Source organism: Hoplias malabaricus, unplaced genomic scaffold (assembly GCF_029633855.1).
Source record: "Hoplias malabaricus isolate fHopMal1 unplaced genomic scaffold, fHopMal1.hap1 scaffold_549, whole genome shotgun sequence".
NCBI classification, from domain to species: Eukaryota; Metazoa; Chordata; class Actinopteri; order Characiformes; family Erythrinidae; genus Hoplias; species Hoplias malabaricus.
In genome coordinates, this window is record NW_027101243.1 from 1 (window position 1) to 15,085 (window position 15,085).

The 15,085-nt window shown below is 39.2% G+C and overlaps 1 pseudogene; it reads left to right on the plus strand.

Moving 5' to 3' along the window:
* Positions 1-10: 10 nt before the first annotated feature.
* Positions 11-14,584, plus strand: LOC136685447 (RILP-like protein 1; annotated as a pseudogene).
* The last annotated feature ends 501 nt before the right edge of the window (positions 14,585-15,085 follow it).

The window sequence follows — 15,085 nt, forward strand, 5'->3', positions numbered from 1 at the left end:
AGCAGGACGGCAATGGGACAGACTCCCTTTCCGATACAGTTAGCGCTTTTTACCGCCGTCAGGCCCGTTACACCCGAGCTAATGATATTACAGGGTGTGTGAACGACTTTACCGGACGGTTGTAAGGCGGTAGAGTAAAGTTTGGGTCTAGTAATCCGAGAAAGAGTGAGTTAAGCGGCGGGTGGCGGCCGCTGTCGTTATCGTTTCTCGTTAAAACCGAGTTAGTGTCCGATATGGAAGACTTCGGCTCGGCGCTGGACAAGAACGTGGCGGACCTGACGGTGATGGACGTGTACGACATGGCGGCGGTGGTGGGGCAGGAGTTTGAGCGTATTATTGATCAGTACGGCTGCGAGGCGCTCTCCCGCCTCATGCCTAAAGTGGTGCGGGTCCTAGAGATCTTGGAGGTGCTCATCAGCCGCAACAGCATCAGCCCGGAGACGGAGGAACTGCGACTTGAGCTGGATAAACTCCGGCTGGAGCGATTAGACCGCCTCGAGAAGGAGAAGAAACACAAAAAGGTGCTCAGCTAGTTATAGAGAGATCTAAGGATTTCGCTTTAGATTTGGAGCCAAAGCTCCTGAGCTCAGAGTTACTGGGTATAAAATAAGTTATTACAGTTCTGTAGGGAAGTCATTATCTAAAATTACACAGTATTGTTTAACTGACACTTTACCCAACTGAGTAAAATAACAATTCTCTTCACATCGTCCCCATGAATACAATTAAAGTCGAAAATACTGACAAAGGGACTTTACATTTCTACTTTATTACATGGAATTGATTCGAAATATTAGCCAAATATATCACAAATACACCTGTATGTAAATAAAAGTATAACGGTTGCTAACTGTTGTTATTATTCAAAATACTCAGAGAATTACATCAAATTTTGCCTCGGTAAATGGAAATAGGAAAATGTAATTATTAAGTGCTGTTGTTTATAAGCTTTAAGATGTACCCTGAGTGAAATAAGCAGTCAGTAACATGGCCGATCATGTCAGCTTTAAAACTGCAGTGTACAAATACAGATTTAAACAGGAGAATCCATACATTCACTATTTCTGACGACATAAACCTGAGGAAACCATCTCATCAGTTTACAGGGTGGGGCTTTCAGTCTGCAGGAGAGTGGTGGACGGGTGGTTGGACGTAGAGGTGGGATCTAATTGCATATTCATGTATCCATGTTTACTGAATGAAAGTGAAGGTGTAGAGAGACACCTAAGCCACTTTAATACATTAGATTTTACATTACATTTGTACACTTTATGATTTTAATAAAAATCTGCTGCATTTAAGTTCCTAAAAACAAATCAACTTTTTGTAACATTTTGCTATAAAGCGATACTTTTAAAGGGTTTATAAATATTACAATATGATAGGTCATAAATTTCTTATCACCCTTTAATAAAATGGGCAACAGGTGAGTAACCACCAAGACTTAAGTTGAAAAGTATTAGGCAAGCATCCGGTCACTGTTTGTTTTCTGTTAGTGATAGCACACCAGCCGCTTGGTTATTGAATACACACATCATACTTGAGATATATTCAAGTTCTTCTTAAAAAATACTAGGAGTAGAGCCGTAAAAACTTGGTGGATGTGCTAAGAGATTCGGCTGCAGTTCTAAAAGGGTAAAAGGGATCTCAGTTCCTGATAGATTTAGGTCAAAATACCAAGCTCTGTTGTGGTGATCTCAGGAATGATTTTACAAATTAATTGCAAGTTAATTTGAGGAGTTGTTGCTTTTTTGGGAGTGTTACGGAGGTCAGAACAATGCAAAGCAGAGCGAAGTTCCTGTGCATGGCAGGAAGTGAGTCTGTCCAAACTGGGTCGTTGGGAATACGACACTTCATCACGTAGCTGTCTTTCGGGCCCCTTCGCCAGAAACGACCCTACAGAGTTAGAGGGTCACACATTACAGCTTTTATGAGCAGTAGTTCAATGGTCAGTAATAATACACAGAATGTGTGTTATAGGACCCTCTTTAGTCCAAGTAGTAAGCCTGTAATAAGACTAGTGTGGCATATGGTGTATTCTGTCAACAGATAATAGCTTGTTATTGTTGGACATAATGAGGATCAGTGCAGGATTATGGCAGTCATAACATCTTGAAAGGTTTCTATTGAGCTACTGCAGTAAACTGGGAGTTTTTAACAAGTGAAAGACCATGATGTTACACTGTCACTACACTTGTCATGATTAAGCTAATGTTATGCTGGTAATTGTGATTAACTTTAAAAATATGTAGTTTTATTGTATACAGATGTAAAAGCACAAGCCTAAATTGGTCATATTTTAAGGTGATTAGACATGTCTGCTCCTACCTCCTTATTGACGACTGAAATCTCTCAGACTCAAATAAAGGACCGTTTAAAGATGTAATTGCAGAAGTTATAACCTTAAAACTAAGCATTCATGATTTTTTAAAGACCCCAAAATATTCAGAATCGGAAAAAGATGAGCAAAGATGCCTTTGAAAGGACTTAACCATAAACAGATATAAGTGACAAATGCATACAAATATTAGTAGGTGTTTCTCAGTATAGAAATGACCAGTAAGTGAATTAATGAAGATGCAAATTGCTGACTAAACCGTCCATATATATCAGGAAGGTAGATTTTAATCTTTAATTAAAATTGTTTAAATGAGTAATCACTGCTTGTGTTTGTGTGTGTGTGTGTGTGTGTGTGATATCACAGGAACTAGAGTTGGTAGAAGATGTGTGGAGAGGAGAAGCCCAGGATTTGTTGTCTCAGATTGCCCAGCTGCAAGAGGAGAACAAGACCCTCCTCAACAACCTGTCGGTCAAAGACTGTGCAATGACAGAGGAGGACATTCAGAGACAGGAAGGTAATACATAATGTGACCTTCCTAAAGGGACTCGCTTTTACTCAGCCAACTGCATCTGTGTTGTGAATAAGGATTTAAATACTTAATCTCTATGGACTTTTTTCGGTTTATCTTTCCTCACTTTTGGGAGAACACAGCCTACAAACAAAATTCAAAGCAGTTATTTAGTGATTCTAACATGTTGTATATTAGTAATAATTCATATTAGGCTCAGAAATTGGAGAAAGACATATTAGAGTCTGTAACAAATCTAGCAGGAAATGATGACTAATATTCAGTAATGTAGGTCACATATAAACAGAAGAAGCCATATGACAGGCTCATGATTAGATGATATTCTGTTGGGCTTTTCAAGATTTTAACCCTTTTGTTTCCAAACAAGATTTAATGAAATATGCGTATTACTAAAATACTTGAAAATTTACAAACAGAGAGTGGCTCATTAAATATGAAAAGAAATTAACCAATAATTAAGGTTTCTGTATCAGAGAAGTATCTCTAACATAAGGGCAAAATGAAGGAATAGTGACTTCAATGGTCAGTTCTTTGTGCATAAGTGGAGGCAGGAGACCAAAGCAGGAAGGAAGTTTACAAACACATGGATCAGCTATTTCCTAAATTACCTGTTGTGGGCTCTTATACTCTAGCCACACTCACGGCTATACCCCTGCAAACCACCTCTTGACAAAGACAAAGGGAACACATGCGGTCATCCCCACAGCCGTTGACATACTCATTCTCGTGGCCATTTAGAGATGGACAAAAACATTCAGCTGTGCCACACAAAGGAGTCCTTCTCTGCGTAACTGAAGGGCAGCCAGGAAACCCTGCTGCAGGAGCAGGCCAGCGTGGGGAAGCATAGAGAGAGCTCAGTACTGACCGTACTCCCACGTGCCTTGGGTTCAAGGCCACCGGAACAGGCCCCTCTCAGTCCACCCTCAACCTGACTGATTAAATCAGAATCTAAAATATCTCCATTGCCCGTCTCCATGTTTACACAAACTGAGCCCAATCTCATCAGCCAAGGTCACTGCTGATCTAAAGACATGAAATAAAATGTTTCCAGTCACCAGAAATCATGTAAATAATTATTAGGTTATGTAAAAAATTATATGATAGGCCAAACCTTTGGAAGCACTAAAGATGGAAGCTTTTAGATGTAGAAAACTAACATCTTTACCCACATAACATTAGTGTTTCATAGTATTGTTTTTTGGTCATGATGGCTTACGAGAATATCAGAGTCGTTTCTAGGATGTCATCTTTGAATGAGCATTTGGATTATTTGTTTGGGCAACTGCGTGGTCATGATTAGATAGAATGTGAACAGCTGATGCTGCAGATTCATGAGATATTTGAATCATTTTTTTGTTCTGTATTATCACAAAGATAGTAATAAAAATGTATATATATTGAATCTGATGCATGAACGTCATAGCCAGTAGAAATGCAATCAGATTTGTAAAAAGTAACTTTAAACAAATGCAAGCGTTATTCATTGTCTGAATTTAAACATGAAAATATATTGTAATGTAAATAGATTAGTAAGTGATCAGTGTAATGGACGGTTATGAACATGGCATGATAAAGTGTGAAGGATGTTCACAAATAATACATTAGTATTCGAGTACCAAACTTACTGTAAAATAATTGTGAAACTTTGGAAGTACATGTTGCTTCCATACTTATGACTCCTCCATGAATGTTTATGAAGCAGCAAGTTATTTTTGTGTCAGCAGCTGAGTGTGCGTGTGTGTATATATGTGTTGGAGGTTCACAGACACAAATCTATTTTAAGAGCCACAGCAGGGACATTCAAAAAGGAACTGTTTTGCTTTGAGTGTCAGTCATACCTTGGTGCACAGCATTTTCCAGTCCACTGCAGGAACCACAAAAGGCTGAAACAAAGTGAAACCAACAGTGGGGAAAAATCTGGGATTGTTTCATTGTTTCAACTTAGAATTAACCAGCATGTTTTGGAGTTATCAAAACATGTGTAGCAGGACAAACACAACCTGAAATGTCCTTTATCAGTAAAAAACTATATTCATTCATTCATTATCTGTAACTGCTTAGTTCAGGGTCGCGGTGGGTCCAGGGCCTACCTGCAATCATTGGGCGCAAGGCAGGAATACACCCTGGAGGGGGCACCAGTCCTTCACAGGGCAACAGACACACACCTGCGGACACCTGAGTCGCCAATCCACCTACCATGTGTTTTTGGACTGTGGGACAAAACCGGAGCACCCGGAGGAGACCCACGCAAACACAGGGAGAACACACACCAACTCCTCACACACAGTCACTCGGAGTAGGACTCGAACCCACAACCTCCAGGTCTTTGGAGCTGTGTCTTTGGACTGCGACACTACCTGCTGCGCCACCGTGCCGCCCTAGACTATATTCAGTATGTGTTTCTCCATCTGGTTTACAGGTATGTCAGAAAGGGAAAGGCAGGTGATGAAGAAGTTAAAGGAAGTAGTAGATAAACAGAGGGATGAAATCCGTGCCAAGGACCGAGAACTGACCCTAAAGAATGAAGACATAGAAGCAGTAAGTGGCTTTTTTCACAAATCTAAAATTTACAAAAGCCTACATCAACACATCACCAACTTGATCATACATTTTAAATGGGTAAAACACTTACATAGATGCTAACAGGTGGTTTGTGGTTTATTACCACAAAACACATTACTACACATTTACTTTCCCTTTGACTTCTGTTTTAATTGTGCCCTGGTAATTGTGGTCACTAAGGTTACGTTCACACAGCAAGTAAAAGTGGCCCAAATCTGATTTTTTTTGTTCTGCTGTTCACACAGTCTGTATAATGTGACCTATATCTGACATCAGTCTGAACAGATCACGCTCCTGAACTGACTCGCATGCGCGAAGGACAAGGCTTCAGGCGCTGACCAGAAGAAAATGTCCGTCTGTTTCATACAAAGCACTTCCGTTTTTGAAATGAAGGAATGGGACCGGACTGTGCGGCCCTGTATCACAAAACATCCATTTTCTTTGTGAGCTCTGTGTTAAAGACAGAGTATTAATTAAAGACTGTAAAGAATATTAAAATGTGATGGATGATTCTTTCATTCTAAGTTTATAAATTTCCCGGGTCTCTCACGAACACATCGTCTCCAAAGGGAACTAGACGAGCACCGACATGAGTTTAATATTTCCATGATCCTTATTTATACAGCTTCATACCGACATGAACAACATAAAACTGATATAGAATGACTAAAAATAAGCTTTTCTCTTGTTTGTTTTATAAAAAAAATCTTTATACAAATATCCACATGTTTTGTCTTGTCATAAATGAGAGTCAGGAACCTGGATTAAGGAGTTTCACAAATTTTTCGTTTCCCAATAATTTTACAAAACGAAAATGATTTGACCAGTCCGTTTCCATGTCCTAAACACCTCAAAGTGCAGACCGGAGATCATTCTCAACAGCCGGAGTGATGTAATAGTCACATGAAATCCAATCTGACCGCTGCAGACAGAGCCACATTACCACAGATCCGATATGTATCAGATCTCAATACCACATATGAAAGTGGCCCAAATCTAATTTTAAATAGTCAGATTCAATGCGATTTGTGCTGTTCACACAGCCACAAAAAAGACACATCTGTGTCACAAATGACGAAACAGATTGGGCCTCTTTTACCTGCTGTGTGAATGTAGCCTAATTCCACTTAAAATGACAGGATGGTCAACTGTATCATTTGGTTTCAATGAAATACAGATACCAGGATGAAACTGGCAGACTTTGATTTATTACGTTTTTAAGTATGAATTTGTTCATTGATAGCGAAGCAGAGGTGAGCTGGTTTGTATATATGGAGCCACACCTTAACTGAACTACTAAATCAGCATTGCATTTTCTCAAACATAAATGAGCAAACTTTATAAAGTCTGATGTATGTACATACATAACATACTACATTTTTTCAACAATAAAGAACAATAGTAATTTACAAATCTTAAATGACATATTCAAAAGATTTGATGGACATTACATTGAAAGTCACTGGAGTATTTGAACAGCCTGACCCAGATACAGTTGAGGTCTGTTTGTTACCTGGCATTTAATCTCTACTATGTTCCCAGCTACAGCAGCAGCAGAACCGACTGATGAAGATCAACCATGACCTGAGGCATAAGATCACAGTGGTGGAGGCACAAGGTAAAGCTCTGATTGAACAGAAAGTAGAGCTAGAGGCTTATGCCCAGGCTCAGCAGCAGGAGCTGGGATCACTCCGGCAAGAAATAGCTCGACTAAGGGATCGACTACAGTGCGAGCAGACCACCTCTGAGACTGAGAAGCCACCCACACCACCATCACCTGCACAGGTAAGACCAAAAAACTGAAAATGCCTGATAGGCAGTGAGGTGATATAATGACATGCTGATGCCTATGCTTGGTATAATCACCCATGTTGGCCAAAAAGTCATATTCTACTGCAAATTTTAATGTTCTAAAAGCATTAAAACAATTCTATAAATTGTACAAATACAATTCTATTTTATAAGACTGATATATGTAGGTAATTCTTCAGTTCTTCTCATATGATGCATCTAAATGGGGCTTTTCCTAATTGTGAGTGAGTATGTATATGTGTGAGAAAGTAAGTTATAAGCCAATTCTATGAGGTGCTTTACATCTAAAGAACATTATGTGCTGAAACACCCCTTCGAACTTCCATGTCATCACAAACACAATGAATGCTAAAAGGCTGTTTTCTGTGGAAATAAAAAAGGATCCCTTTTTTTTACCTGTAAATTAAATGCATTGAGATTTGTTCAAGCAACTACATACATGTAAAAATCTGCAATTGTTTGAAGACTATAGGCGGTACGGTGGCACAGTAGGTAGTGTCACAGTCGCACAGCTCCAGGGACCTGGAGGTTGTGGGTTCGATTCCCGCTCCGGATGACTGTCTGTGTGGTGTGTTCTCCCTGTGTCAGCGTGGGTTTCCTCCAGGTGCTCCGGTTTCCTCCCACAGTCCAAAAACACATGTTAGTAGGTGGATTGGTGACTCAAAAGTGTGTGTGTGTGTGTGTGTTGCCTGTGAAGGACTGGTGCTCTCTCCAGGGTGTGTTCCTGCCTTGCGCCCAGTGATTCCAGGTAGCCTCTGGACGCACCATGACCCTGAACTGGATAAGCAGTTACAGAAAATGAATGTTTTAAGACTTTTTAACAAGCACAAAATATTTTTTATATTCATATGTATTTTTTATTTGTTTTATAAATACCAAATCTGGATGGCATCATGGTGCTGCAGGTAGAGTCACTGCCACACAGCTCCAGGTTGTGGAGCTGTGTTTAAGACAATACTGATGATCTCAATTATCAGGACTGCTAACGTGTATGTGACCACACTGAATCAGTGAGTTCAGTCAGTGTGTCATGGAAGTGCTGAGGGTGAGCTCGGAGATAAATATAGCCATAGTCTGGATATCAAGCCAGTAAAGCAGGAGCTTGACCCAGAGGCAGTTTAAAGGGATAGTTTACCCCAACATTTACAAAGCTAACAATAAATTTGGTAGTTTACCCCAGTATCAGCTGAGTACTATTATTGCAATCAAGTACAATTAATAATTTTCTGCAGTTTTCTGTTGTATTACCTTTGCAGATTACATGATGTTGCAAACTTTTAAAAAGACTTGTTAGACTATCACACAAAGGAGTTTAAAATGGCAACATATTTTCAAGTGTTTGCGTCTATATAACAAAATATATTCAAATTGCTCATTTAAGTAAAGATTCAATAAAACCACTAGCAGTTGTTCAACTTCACTGAACCAAAAATAGAGAATGTCACTTGGTTCTTGTCCTTGTCTTGGCTCAGAGATTACTCCCTGAGCCTGTACCAGCACGGGAGCGACACCTCCCCCTTGTTCCTTGCATCCATGAGGAACTTAAAGATGCAGATGAGGCATATGAGGATGAGGAGGAGGAAGAGTCTATATTGCTATGGGTAATGCTTTAGTTTGCCGGGTTTGCACAGTTTGAAACTAATGCTGCATCTTGCGTGTGGGCATTGCTACCAGGATGGTGCTACCTCCACAGTCGTTTGAAGCCAGTGCGGTGGATGCGGTGTGTTTATAGAAGTCAGCCTGCATTAATGTTAGGGATCAACCAATATACATTTTTTTTGTGGCCAGTGCCAATTGTAAGGGTAAGATACCTGATAACTGATAGCAGATAGCTGATAATATCGTCTGAATTAATTTCATATTGATATGTCAGCTCTTCAATTTACAATTCTAGTTAATAATAATAAAAAACTGAAAAAGGTTTTAAATAGTTGGATCTAAAGAATTAAAGCATATAAGAGGTTCTGATCCAGTGCATGCAAAAAAATATAGAATATCAAGGGAGTAGTAATCTTGATTTTAACAACCGTATGTGGTTTGTGATATGGACTGAAAATAGCATGTCTGCATATGTTGGTTTGCATTGAAAAAACTGTTTGATATGTAGGTCAGCACCCACTTTATGTGTAGCTCTAATTACAGAATGTTTTGTGGGTCATACAAGCAGACATGAATCATTTACTCTCCTAAAGTGAAGACTGACAATGTGCGGATTATGAACTATAATGTGTCCTGGACTCACAATATGGTCAGATGTGTTTGTTGTTGTTGTTTTTTGTTTATTTTTTGTTTGTTTTAATTTTTTATATTGTGTTTGTGTGTGAGTGTTTTAACAATTTGTACACGTTAACCCAAGTACAGAGTAAATGGAATTAATTATGTCCATAGAAGCATTTGTGACTCTTCTTTCATTTAATCAGGAGGCACTGGGTGATGAAGAGGCAGGACTGGACCCAAAAGATCCGAACCGACCACGCTTTACCCTCCAAGAGCTGCGAGATGTCCTCCATGAGAGAAATGAACTTAAGGCCAAAGTCTTCATGCTGCAAGAAGAAATTGCTTATTACAAAAGGTTAGTAACTACACCACACAGCTGTTCTCTAATGCTTTAACAAATGCCATTGTATTTTCTACATGAAATTGAAAGCAAATTCATGTTGCACTGCATTATACGTAAGTGACTTTTCAGGATTTGTCAAGGTGTTTTATTTCTTTGGACAATTTTGTGTTGGCTCCCTGTTTTGGTGAATTTCACTGATTCATGCCCTTTATGTGAGAGGAGAGGGCTTTTTAAAATGTTTAAAAATAATCTTATTTCTATAGTTTTCCTCGGGTAGACTTCCAAGACAAGTGTGTGTATGCTATTTGTTCTGTATAATGGGTTTAAAGTATAATGATTTATGCCAGAGAAGGATTATATAAAATAAGTCTTATTATAGGAGGTCACTTGTGAGGTCGAACAATGAACGGAAAATCGTGTAATGAATAACATGGTGTGTTTTTATAGGGAAGTCCTGCTCTTAGGTTTAAAAAAAACTTTTCGTGGTTATTGACATATTCACATGCGCGTTGTCCAGGGAAATTGTCTATTTGATTTTATATTTGTTAGAATTTACCAGTGATTCCAAATATTCATTCCATATGTTATAGTGGCTTTAGGTTTTGGGTTTATAGGTTTGTGCCCATTTAAAGAGACATGAGCTTGATCTTGTATGTTTGGGAAAACAGCCTGATGACATCCCCCAGATAGATGCGGGATGGTCCTACTTTCCAGATATAAGGACATTGTTTAGTCAGGTGCTCAACGCTGATATCTGAGTTATAGGCCTATGTACATACATATATAACCTTGCTACACTAGAGTTCTCTGCAAAATTAAAGCATAAATCTTTATACACCGAATATGTCTTGGCTGACTGACCACAGTGTGTACTACAGTGTGTAATACAGAAGGCCATTTTCAATTCTTACACTTGTGTTCTCTTTTTCTAGCGAAGAACAGGAAGATGAAGCAAGCCCACCCACTCCAGACCCCTCCCCTACGCTTAGACCCCACTCCAGAGCCAATCAGCCAGAGTCTGGCATAAAGCGCTTGTGCGTACTACAAAGTTCTGTCAGATATTTCTCTCATTTCCACACATACATACACATACTCAACTGCACTCAGAAAACTGCTTGGGACAGGTGAGGTGATGTAACGAGAGTAAACTCTTTGTGCTGGACTGTGGTGAAATCTGCTGCTAACAAGGATACACCCTCAAGTTCTTTTTGTCTGTGCTGCTTTAATCTACAGTGTCACAAAGAACACATGAAAAACAAACTAACCTGCGGAAAAAAAACAGTGAACTCTTAGTAATTCTTCAAAAAGTATGTTTCCAGAACACCATACTTCTTAGTTTTGTACAAAATTCGATTCCCTAAACAACTTTCAGTACCCAGCTGGATATTATAAAATTATATTACAATAATCTGGTTTAAAGGTGCTGTATATGATTTCTGTCCAACACACTTTTTTTGTAAAATTCAGAGAATACCCTCTGGGCCTGTCTGCATGCTGAATAAAAAATCTGGTGTTCGTACATAGCACTGGCTCTGTAAATGGGAATACACAGAGTGGCTCAGACAGAGAAGAAACATTATTTATATAACATGGATTTTGTTGGTGGAGCTTCTGGAGGAAAGGGTATTTTTGTTCTACTGTTGACTTCAAATTTCAACAGTCATTCTCCAGAATTGTATACAGTGCCTTTAACTGAATTGTTTTAAAATAAGATCTATGGTATTTGTCATACATTTTTATCATTTTAATCACATTACATAGGTCAGCTAGCACATCATTTCGTGTTTTGTCCAAGGACCTTTATTTGTGTAGCATGCTGTTCCTGCCCGAGCCGAGAAATGAACAATAGTCTGCCACATGAAGGGCAACATTGTTAACCAGTCAGCTATTTTTACCCCAAGTAAAGTGTTCTCCAGTCGAGTCACTCAAATCTACAGGCTAAACTGGAGTTTTTGGGGGCCTTGTTAGCCACGCTAACAAGTGTTACATCCATGGGCTAACAGCAGTCTTATGGGTGAGTGACAGTATTGTTTGGATTGTTATTTATTTATTTAAACTCCGTTCAATCCCACCCAAATTTACCTTGAAATTGCTAACCTTGTACTGTACAGATAATGCTGGAGAGATGTGAAAATGCTCTGATAAATGAGGCAATGGATAAAGCTGGAGGCGTCTTCTAAAATATAATGCACATGTTAGAAGGTATATCTCAGTGTTCTGAGCTTCATATTAAACCTCAGATATGTCTTTTCCCCAAGAGCTCTGTGGCACAACATGGTATTTTATCAATGCTTTGGCATTATTGTATTCTTGTGTCACTAGAATTAATTAAGGCATTGTCATTATTAAGCCTCGTTTCTATGTGGTGTACCACAATGGTGTTGTCCGCATCCTCAACCACAAAGCGCTAGTTAGGAAGTGTGGCATGATAAAGTGGAGCTTACTTTTTGGTTTCTGTGTTCCCTCTTTGCTCAACTCTCCATGTCTGTGCCTCTCTGTAACAGGATTTTCACAGCCATTATGCCGATGGTGGCGGCTGGGTTGATTCGAGATGACCCCCACTTTACAGCCAATCAGACGACTTATTTCCCTTGTACGACCTTTTTATTTCGGTGGTTGACCTCTGTGTTTCTTTTTCGCTCTTAACACTTTATCCTAGCCCTGCATGTGTTGGCGCTGCATGCTCCTCACTCTGATCAACCCCAGCTCACCTCTCATTGGAGCTGCTCCCAAACCAGACAGTATTCTGATTGGCTGATTGTGGGGCCATCTTAGACTGGTCAGCAGAAAGGTCATTAGAATCAGCCAGTCAGAATAAAGCACCTTTCCCTTCTCTTCCAAGGTCTGTTCACATGCTAACACTTGTGACATAACAATTGTGTTTTTTTTTACACAGTCTCATTATCTCACCGAGTTTTAAAACCCTTTTTTAAAACCCTAACAATAATTAGCTCAGCAAACTAGCACCTTGTACTGTATGTGTCTCCCGATGTGGTTGAAATGAATGGCCTGAATGTTTGTTGAGCTAGGGTGTTACACATGAGCTCACTGGTGTAACCACATAACAATACCAGAAACACCAGCTCAACTTTATCACAGTACTGCATATGTATGTAAGAGTTTGTAAAGGCACAATCCATAGTCTCCATATTTGATACTTTTGGTTTATGGTGCAGTGTGACTGCCCCCAGTGGCCCTTATTCATCAAAGTTGCATGAAAATAAAAATACACGGCCTCACCCAGAGTTATACATAAATATCTAAACAAAATATATTCCATAAGTGATGACCTCTGTTAATGACTTGGCAGCAACTGCTTGAAAGCAAGCACAAATCTTAATTTGCTAGTGTTTTAATTCCACCTCACATTTACAAATTACATTTTGAGAATGTCCAAAATGCAAATTAGCATTATTTTCTGCTTGCACTGATATCTCTGATATTATAGTAGATCTAATGTTCCAATGACCCACCAAAGCAGCATTTTAGAGATGTACCAAAGATTAACTGTTGTATCATGAAGTGTCTAAAATATGGGTACTCTGAACACAACTTTGACAAATAAGGACCGGTGATAATTACAATAATCTCAAATGTACAGACTTTATGTACGACAGCTAAAAAATAGAAGACCTGCTGTATGGAAAGAGTGTGAAACAAAATGTACACAATTGATAGTTCTATTTAAACTTAACCTTGGAAACAGGTCGTCAGAATTTATTTTGATGGGTGACGAATTAAAGTAAAATGCATCGGTGAGAAAAGCATGGAGAAACATGACAGGTACAGATGGGTTGAACAACATTGACCTCTTGTCCACAGTTTATATCAAGGTGGCAAGAAGCAATATGTAAGTGAGTGGGCAAAATCAATATTGAGACATCAATGGCAGGAGCTTCATACACAGTGACTGCCTAGATTTTAAATATGAGTAATCCAGTAACTTAGATTTGCTTTTAGGTTGTGATTGAAAGCACATTCACATGACTGTGATGCATGTGTATTATTGTGCTGAGTAAGAAACAACAAAAGAGAAACTAGTCCTCGGGTGACAGGCAATGTCGATTCAAAGTGGGATCAGATTGTGAGCAAGAGCATTGCGTTCACAGTTACCGGTGGAGGGATTTTAAAGACAATGGCAGTGGATAAACCACAGACACTGACCTACTGAGATTTGGAATAACGTAATGTAGTCAAATGATGGATGTAAATGATGTAATCATATTCTGCGGATTTAAAAGTTACAGAATGTGTTTTAAGGGATCTCTCCCTGTTCATTTCCACTGAAATCAAGAAACAATTCTATTTTAAAAGCTCATGGTGGTACATATTCTGCATTTTTCCTTTATTTTGTCACCCGTCTTAAAATTATAATGAATTTTTCTATTGTTTCTTCAAGACTTTTTAATAAATAAAAGCAAACCAGTAATGCCTCCCTCCCTCCTCCCCCCGCCCCTCTCTCTCTTCTCTCCTTTGCAGGTTTAGCTTCTTCTCCCGGGACAAGAGGCGCAGCTCTCAGAGGGCCCAGTTGGGAGAGAGTTTCAGCTCGTGGGCCAGCAATGATGAGGTTTACACAGAGCAAGCCCAGGAGGCCTTACAGCACATGTAACGTTGGACAGTGACAAGCACAAAGGCCCTCTAATCCCTAACCTGCGCCATGTGACAAAGCCACACTTACACCCCCTATTATTGTCAACTTGCACATCCCTGCAACCTGCCATCAGTGCATAAAGGAAGGACTCACAAAGGGACACAGAAATACGGAGCAGCTTAAACTTAGTTACGGTAAAAACAACACTTCCACCCACGCCTTATCCCAAAGAGGTTGGGATGTCAGGCTTTATCTTTAGTTTTCTTTTATGTATTTCTTGTGTTAGAACTATTTTATTTTGGTATACCAAAACGCAGAGTTACTGTAAGTAGAAAAGTTTGAATAGAAGGACTTTCAAACATTTTTGAAGACATTTAAAATCAGAAGGGATGAGGAAGTCAGGGAAGGAGGTCACGTCGATGTGCCTTGAGTAGCTATCATACTACATTTGGATTACTTTATTACATACTTAAATTCAAATTGAATGATTAAATGAGGCAATGCCTAGTGAGAAGTCATTTGCCAGTAGCTTAAAATAAATGAGTTTTTTTATTGTCCTTTGGTATGCCCATGGTCAAATGGTGCATTGCCAAGAGTGTGGCATTTTTTATCATTTGAAACACATGGAGAGTGTTGATATTTTGCACAATAATCACAAGTTGCCACATTTGAAATGCTGCATAAATTGAA